Source organism: Tachypleus tridentatus, chromosome 6, assembly GCF_004210375.1.
Source record: "Tachypleus tridentatus isolate NWPU-2018 chromosome 6, ASM421037v1, whole genome shotgun sequence".
NCBI classification, from domain to species: Eukaryota; Metazoa; Arthropoda; class Merostomata; order Xiphosura; family Limulidae; genus Tachypleus; species Tachypleus tridentatus.
In genome coordinates this window covers 38,398,296-38,408,090 of record NC_134830.1, presented here as the reverse complement: position 1 = coordinate 38,408,090, position 9,795 = coordinate 38,398,296, and positions in this window count along the sequence as shown.

The window sequence follows — 9,795 nt, the reverse complement described above, 5'->3', positions numbered from 1 at the left end:
GTTGTTGTTGTTGTTTTTTGTTGAGTTTCTCAGATTGCGGTTCGTTAGTAGTGGACACAAATAACCCATATGACACACGTTGAATTATTTTATTTGGATAACCATTATTCAAGTACTCAAAACTTTCATTCTCATATGGACAGTTAGTTTAACAGAATGCAACCTAAAGTCAATAACAATCTGCCGTTCCTCGGTGTTCTGGTTAACAAGTTAACCATTAATAATAGCACAGTGTACAGTAATGTATAACCAGTCAAATCGTCAATGCATTCAGCAAATAGTATTATATTCTTATTTTAAAAACAATGAAAGAAATTGAGAAAACTTCTTAGTATTAAAAATAATATATATGTTATTGAACTTAATGTGAATTGAATAGAAATGTATTGATACAATTAGATGTAACATAAAAAAATGGTTTCATGAACAAAAGAGTTACGCAAAAAATAAAAACGTGTGTGTGTGTTTTCTCATAGCAAAGCCACATCAGGCTATCTGCTTAGCCCAAAAGGGGAATCGAACCCCTGATTGTAGCGTTGTAAATCCGTAGATATACCGCTGTACTAGCGGAGGGCAAAAATAAAAACAAAATGTTAAATTCTCTACTTACAATACACACCTTTGTGAGGTCATTAGATACAGTGGTAGAACAAAATAATTATTTGAGTGTAATACTGAAAGATAATTTAATATTACAGTACCCAGAAAAATTTTGTGAAATAAATTATTATTTGTTAAATAGAGATGAAGTGTTAGTGAGTTCTAATTCACAGTTTTGGACAGAAATATTAAATTATTGTGAATAATATTAACCCTGTCCTCAAAATTTATAATAAGTTAAGTTTTTTCTCAATACATATTTAATGCTTGTTATATATGTTTTATTTCTGTCGATGGCAACCTGACAATCAAGTAGTCATTTAATGTTAGCCGTTCGTAAAATAGAGTTTTTGTGTATTTTAAACATTGTTCCTGTTTTGAATTTTACAGTTGTTGTTTTTTACACAACTTGACTTGATTAAATATTTTACCAAATAGTGTTTCCTTCTGTCAATTTACGTTACTTCGAGACCCGGCATGGCCAGGTGGTTAAGGCACTTGACTCGTAACCTGAGGGTTGCGGGTTCGAATACCGGTTATACTAAACATGCTCGCCCTTTCAGCCGTGGAAGTGTTACAACGTGACGGTCAATCCCACTATTCGTTGGTAAAGTAGTAGCCAAAGAGTTGGCGGTGGATGGTGATGACTAGCTGCCATCCCTCTAGTCCTACACTACTAAATTAGGGACAGCTAGCGTAGATAGCTCTCGTGTAACTTTGCGCGAAATTCAAACAAACAAACAAACAATCATGTCGCCACATCTGATCGTGCTTTACTTCACTACTGTTTAGTAATTATGATAAGGAAATAAAAATTTACTCTCAACAAGCTCAGAAAGAATACGAATTCAGTTAACTATCAAAGGTAAGGTCACCCACGAACATCAATGAACTAATATTGTGGACTTAAACTCCTGATGTAAGAATAACCGTATGATCGACATGCAGAACGTTGAACTATATAAGGTACGTTACCTTACATCTGTATTCCTCTATTCGTGTTGCTTTGCGCGAAATTCAAGAAACAAACAATAAACAGACGGGTTGATTATTCAGATTATGCTCTTTCAGTTTTTTGAAAGCGTTCTGAAATTGTTCTTTTTCTCTTTTCCTTTATTTGTTCTGAAAAAAACTAATTTTTTTTAAATAGCCAGTATATGTCACTTTTTAAACATTCTATTGATACAAAAGTATGACCTGTTATTACTTTTGAATTCATTCGATGTTGTGGTTAAAACAACATAAAATATATGTTACAATACAGATAAACCATACGAAGTTTGATTTGATTGTTTATTTACATCTTAGAATTCTGAATAACAACCTTAACTATGATTAATGTTCCATCAATTGCAAGAATTACAATAGTTTGTTTGAAATATTTTCCCGGTAATGCTGCTCTTTAGACCAGCACATTACAGAGGAATATCAAGAGTGAAGGTAGATAGTTAAATGGTTCCTAATAATACGAGAGTCACACACACACACACACATAATATATTTTGGATTTTTAACTTCATGATCTTTAATAATAAAGAGTCATATCTTATCAGCATCCATTGGTGCCTACAGCTTTTGATATAACATTATGTTAACGAGTCCAGAATTTTTATCTAACAATTACCCAATTTCTTGAATAACGTTTAAAAAACTTGTTTATATACATTTGGTTTCAGGTTTGTTCAAACGTTTGCTACATACTTCAAGCTAAACTAATATAGAATTTCTAGAAAACCCAGATTAAAAGACTCAATATTTCTTTAAAACTATCATCGTTATAAACTGCTAGACCTAAAATATTATTGAGGTGTATTTACATCTATAAAGCCCCTGAGGTCAAAGTTAATGTAATTTTTTTAAATTATTATAATATTTATACTTTTCATACATTTGGTTTTAAAATGCCACTTAAACTAATATTTCAAAATAATGAAAACAATTTCTGAGAGAACCCGCTTTGTTTTTGACCTACAAATCTCAATTTATTATTCGTGTTGTCCTTGGATAATAAACTTAAAACCCAGCTCATATATAATAAAACACAGGACATTAACATTAAAAAAATGAACCAACTTTTAAAACTTTGTTATACTCAATTGTACAAGGTCAAGATATAGGATTTACCTTATAAGTTCGCTTTTAGTTGAAATTTGTTGCAGACGCCCAAATAAAACTGATAAAAGTAATGAGAAACTCTACAGTGAGATTTAGATTTCAACTGTTAATGATACAAGTATGGAAAATTTTAAACATGTAGACTGAGAAATAAAAACAATGATATTTTAAATTTATTGTTAATTTGAAATAATGAAATAGTTGATAGGGTAGAGCTAATAGAACATCTATGTATAAGTGATAATTTCCCATTTAACTTTGATGTTTTTATGGATATGGAAATACAAAAATGGTGATATTTTGGGGAAAAACTTTTCAAATACAAATTTTGAAGCAGTAAAACAAGAATTATATTCTATAGGTGGGTAAACGCATTAATTGGACATACTGATCAAATGTGGATAAGTTTCAAAATGTCATTTTTAAATATTTAATATTGGAAAGTTACTTATAGAGGAAAAATATTACTTAAACGGGTTGTGTTAGAAATAACGTAAAGGATAAACATTCAATAAAAACATTATAAAAATAATAAATTTAAATTTACGACAATGGCTGGAGAATTAAAAGACTACAGCAGATGAAAGTGTTGATGAAACAAAACTTAGGATATCAAAACTATAAAGAAAAAGGTTGACTGAAAATGTAAAAACAAATAATTATAATTTCTTCAAATATATTAAATGTTCGGATGGAAGTAGAGGCTTTCAAATATGAAACCTTAAGACTAATAGCTGATAATTATTTATGACTAGGTTATTAAATTATGCTTTTTTTAGTTTTCACTAATGAGTATTTGAACAATATTCCTAAACCTGAAGAGCTGGTAGATGTAAACAATCTTGAATAAAATTATCGCATTAATTCTGAAATTGTTAAGAAAAAACTGGGAGGTTTCAAGAATGGCTGAGAATGTTGGCTAGATAATATACATAAGGGATTTGAAAGACGATAAGGATTAGATGTGTGAGTTACTTGTAGTAAATTTTGTAAGTCTTTGAATGGTGGACAGGTGCTAGAAGGTTGGAAGTTGGCCAAAGTTAGACCTCTTTTCAAGGGAGGAGATAAAACATGTGCCTGTATTTACAGTCCTATTGGACTTACAAAGTTGGTGTGAAAATATTTTGAAATTCTAGGCTCTGCCCACCACGAATATCGAAACCCGGATTTTAGCATTGTAAGTCCTCAGACATACCGCTGAACAACTGGGGAACAAATCAGAGGTAACTTTATGAAACTGAAAACTAAAATTCGGTGTTCATTTCTCCCTACAGAAAATAGTGCAGGTAACACAATGTATAACTTTCTGCATAGAAAACAACAGTAACGAAGAATGGTTTATTACCCTCATAGCGATCATTTTTATTTGCATTTTTAGATCTTATTTGTATGTAGCAGCAAATAACATACGTTACCCATTTAATTTAGATTGATCTTTGTTCTTTCTTACATTAACTTCAAGCTACTCCAGAGCTATCTGAGCTAACCGTCCCTAATTTTGAAGTTATAGACTAGAAAAAAGACGGCTAGTCAATGCCGTCAACTCGTATACTATTTTAATTCACTTAAGGGATTTAACAGTCAATCTTATAACGCATCCACGACCACATATTGTAGGGGGATAAAAACTCGGTCTTTTGTTTCGGTTTCACATATTAACATGAATGTTTCCTTTGGGGTTACAGTTAAATCATTCTTGCTATATTTGGGTACAGTGACCCTCAAAGCCTACTCTCAAATCTCTTCAATTCGTGTTGTAACCCCTCCCACAAAAATATATTAATTGCTGTTAGCCAATTATACATTGGACATGTTGCCGAAACTAATTTTTTTTTTAATTCTGCTTAACAAAATCCAATGTATCATGAATCTGTAGTTTCCGACAATTGGCAAAAGGTTTTTGAGTTTTTACCTTCAACCAATGAAAAAAGAACGCCAGATCATGTGACAGAAGAATTATCCTCATTGTAACACGGCCGACAGAAGTATTAAAACATTTTCTAAGAACATTTTGTATGAGTTTGCCAAAAGATTTATAAAACATAGAAAGCTGTGTCTTAACAATAAATTAATATTAAAGATAAAAATAAATCATACTTTACCTCGCAGTTTTAATTATTAATTTTTGTTTCGAACAAGAAGTAATTTAACGGATGGTCAAAATGAGTCTACTTATCAGTTTAATAATGGAAAATGGGGAAGTCAGTTGAGATGATTACTTAATTCATTATCGGGAATTAAAACCTTTACTAAACTATAATATATATTTTATAGGTACACACAACGGACATGGCGGTGGAATTGTTATATATACAAGTCCCGATCTAAAGTATAAATTTAATTTCAATTCTATTATTATTACTTATCATATTCAATTATACAGCTTACTCACGAATAATTTCATACTGTTGTTTATATTTATTATTTATCTTCTAGTAAATGGTGTTATTTTATTAATACTTTGTAATCGGTTGTCAATAAATCAAGCAAAATAACTGAATTCTTTTTACTTGATTATAATGTGACTTTTTCAGTACACTCAATCTCTTACTGATCGTAGGTTGAAATTAACAGTTTGATATCCGTCATTTATACATATTGTTGTATTTACCAACACATAATGTTAGTAAGGGTTGCTCTATAGACACTGATAATACTTTTATAAATTGTTGTGATGTTTCAGATCATTATGCGTTAATACTGTCTTTTGCTGTATCAATAATTCCATCAAAGTTTATTACAAGATAATAAAAGTCTTATTAATGGTACAACAGTAAAAAATTTTAACCTTACTTTAAGTTACGCTAATTATAGGTGGAGAACCAAATGTTGATTAAGTTTGTTTTTCCTATTCTGTACAGCACCATTGTAAACATCATAGTACGTTTTCCATTTGTTAAAACTGTAAAATTAAATGGTGACAGATATCCACTTTGGATGACCACAACTTTATTACGTATAGTTAGACGTAAGCAAAGACTATCATCACTTTAAAACATACAGGTAATCTTTGGACACGCAATTAATAGTTAGAAATAAAAGTGTTACTTCGGCACTTGAACAGATGTCTTCAGTGCAATTACTTTTTACATATGAGGAACCATTAATAAGAAACTAGGTAAGACTAAAGGCAGTAATGTAGAGATAACACGTATTTATAACACAGGCTCTCGTGTTACTGACCCTGTAGATGTTGTCAATATTTTAATGATTATTTTGCTACGCACGGTGTTATTCCTTATAAATTATATTTATATCTTATATCATGGATGGATAATATTCTAAAATTAGTGATTATGTCTCCTAGTGATTCAGTATTGGATCCTTAACTTTACTTGTAAACAAAATATGTACAATTAGTAAATTTCCTGAGATTATTCAAATTGCTAAGATCATTCCCATCTGCAAGGGTGGACATCGTGATCATGTGCAAAAATTATCTTACTACATTCAGTTGTATCATTGACCGTATATTTTACAATATAATTATTGTGTGTTGTTTGTAATTAAGCAAAATGCTACACAGTGGGCTCTGCCCACAACGGATATGGAAACCCGGTTTTTAGCGGTATGAGTCCGCAGACATTCCGCTATGCTACTGTGGGGAGGGAAAATTATTTTGTTTCTTGAGAAAAATAATATTTTAAGTAATTAGTAGTTTGGATTTTGTAAACAAAGATCTACTGAAAAGTGTTTAATGGATATTAACACTAAACTCGTTAAGGCTTATGTGACCAAGAAATCTGTTTTAGTCTATGTTCTTAATAACATATTGTTTTAAACTATTGGAGTTGTGTACGTTACAGGCAGAGAAACATAGTGTACAATATTAAATTTTGAGAGTTGTTTATGGTACAGGCAGAGAAACATAGTCTACAGTATTAAACTGTAGAAGTTGTGTATGGTGCAGATAGAGATGGGATTTAAACATCCTCACGTCGCTTTTCCTCCGAAAGAACGTAAGCTAGCAATAAGGAATTGTTTGATAATATTTTAAAATTTATACCTCTTACATATTTTTAGGCTTAGCGTACTGTGTATAGTCATTATGTTCTTTATAAAAACAAGTTTTATAGTGATCGTGTCACACTCGCTACTAGCAGTCTAACAGCATAGCGTTATGTCTGCAGACTTACAACGCTGAAGGCAGATTTTTTGCCCTGCTTGGCAGAGGATAGATGGCCGACTGTGTAGTTTTGTGCTCAATTACAATGTAACAAACAAATCGTTCGCTACTGTCACATATTTGAAGTGTACCTGTTGGGAACGTGATGATACAATTAAGATGTTTTGTCACGAATGTTTACAACACTGAATATGAATGGTAGTCACACTAGACATGGTTAATTTGTTAACTATGCGAATTTCGCAAGTAGTAGTCTCTGGAGATAATCATTTTTGGCACTGTTATAAACGTCAGTAAAGAGATTCCAATGCAATTATATAAGTAGATGCTTATTTAAGTTCTCTAACGAAAATACACTGCTTGTCGGTTCGTGATCTTCAGGAATCAATATAATCGAAATTTGTTTCTGTTCTGAACTTAGCAAAAAAAATTGTGTTTTTATATAAGTTTGAAATATGATTTAAGGTCGTGTTTTTTTCCATAGAACAAAATACTGTGAGATTGTTTGGTTTCGATTTTTGGTATAGTAACATAACACGTAAACGTGTTTAAACAAAGCCTATTTTCTAGAGCTACAACTGACAAACTTAAATGAAAGTGATCGTCAAAAATAGATGTTGTGGAATATGCAAGGAAAAGAGTAGCTAAGAAATTACATTTGTATGTGTTCTTGGTTATGTTTGTCGATTAAAGTGTGGTTATTTTTAAAATATTTTTATTGTATAAAGATTTGATTTTATTTTCATTAGTTTATAGTTTAGTTAACAAAGGGTAAGTTTTAAAATCAAGTGTTTGATTTTTAAGGTTCAAACATCGAAATCCTGATATATTTTAATCTCTCTTGCTTATGTTAAAAGTAAAAATGTAAAAATAAGACAGGAAATGAAACACCTGACTTTTTTCACTTTAATATTAATTATAAGGTAAATATTGCAGTAAGCAGTACGTTTTTACATTCAGCTATTCAATATTACTTATTTCAGTTGTCCTCTGTTGTAGCTGTTATTGTGCTATTTACCTTCTGAACATTAAAAGTTTTTATACTTATTTAACATTTTCCATTCAGGTCTAGAATGTAAAAGCGGTTAATATTTCATTTCCCAAGTTACCAAAATCCAATTGCAAAGCGACTTACAGAATTTTATCTATTGAACGTGTTATTGGTATATCCTACATTCCAACTTCAATAGCTGTCGGTAGGCGCTGTTAACTAGCTGTGATCCCTGCAGCTTATAGCAAAAAGCTACTAGTACAAGAAAGAACTGTATAATATATTTGGAGTATTTGGTTATTTAGAGCAAAGACAAATTGGGCTATCTGCTGTGTTGGTTTGTTTGTTTTTGAATTTCGCGCAAAGCTACACAAGAGCTATCTTAGCTAGCCGTCTCTAATTTAGCAGTGTAAGACTCGAAGGATGGCAGCTACTCATTACCGCCCACCGCAAACTTTTGAGATGCTCTTTAACCAGCGATTAGTGGGATTGATCGTTGCATTGCAACGTTTCCACGGCTGAAAGGGCGAGAATATCTGCTGCCACGGGAAAGCGAATCCTGGATTTTAGAGTTATAAGTACATAAACTTACCGCTGTCCCACTAAAGGATTTTTTCTTGAGGGAATTGATACAAAATAATAGTAATAAGTGACTTTATTAACAATTTACAAGTTTTTATTTGAACTTACTTCATGTGCTGAAAAGTTAGCTGTAGCAATGACATCCAAACCTGACTATTAGGCCAAACAAGAGTAGTATAAGAGGGTGTTGTTGACATTGACTTCCTTCTAAGCTGTCAGTATGTGATTAGGGACAGATAGTCCTATGAGGTAAGTTTTAAAAAAGGAACTGAAAAAATTTGAGGTGTTAAAATAAAATGTTATGCAAAATATATCGGGAAATAATTTATATAAAATTAATGATAACTCACACAGAAAAATAATATTGAATGTTAGTTTTCCTTGTTTGCTTGAAGTGCAAAGCTGCATGATGGGCGACCTGTGGGGTGCCCCCTCGTGGACATCAGAACTTAGTATTAAACTGTACGAGCCATCAGACTTGCCGATGAACCACTGGGGGTGACTTACACTTAAGCTTCACATTCACATTAGTAAATCCAGTTTAATAATACGACCACGTGATGGTTGCAGGTTTAAGCTAGGGCGAATGTGGCTGAGTGCTTGACATACAGGGTGTGTGTGAGAAAACACGAAGTTAACTTGGAATGAGTTAGATGAGTTACAGTTTGTCGTTTCATGCTCTCTGGATGTTTTTCAATAAGTAATTGACAATCTATACCTTAGCATTGTAAAAGGGAGACACTTTTCCTGGCTGTACCCAAAAGTTGTTCTTCGTTACAACCAATAAAATATTACGTTTATAAAACATTTATACTCTTTTCAGTTAGAAAAATATTTTAACTTCTTTCTCATTTCTAACATTGTGAAATTCTTTATTTTACAGTTTTACACACATCAGCAAAGCTATCGCGATCGTTTCCTCAAAGCGTCCGGATTACACAGAACTTACTTCTGTTGGTTTTGGAATTTTGAGCAAAGCTACATGAGGGCCATCTGCGCTAACCCTCACTAATTTAGCTGTATAAGACTAGAGGAAAGGCAGCTAGTCATCACCACCAACCTCCAAGTTTAGGGTTACCTTTTTGTCAACGAATAGTGGGATTGACCTCACCGTTATAACGCTCCCACGGTTAAAAGAGTAAGCATGTTTGGTGTGACGGGAATTCTAATCCGCAATCACCAGATTACGAGTCGATTGAGTGCCTTAACCATCTGGCCAACTCACTACAGATCATTCTGTAGATTTATTTATAAAGTACAAATAGTTTTATCAAACTAGAAACACTTATCCTAGATTTTCTATTTGAGAAGTAAAGAATTAAGTGATTATCGAATCAATGATTTTGTTACTCTAGTTTAAATTTTTTGTTTGTTTTATTAA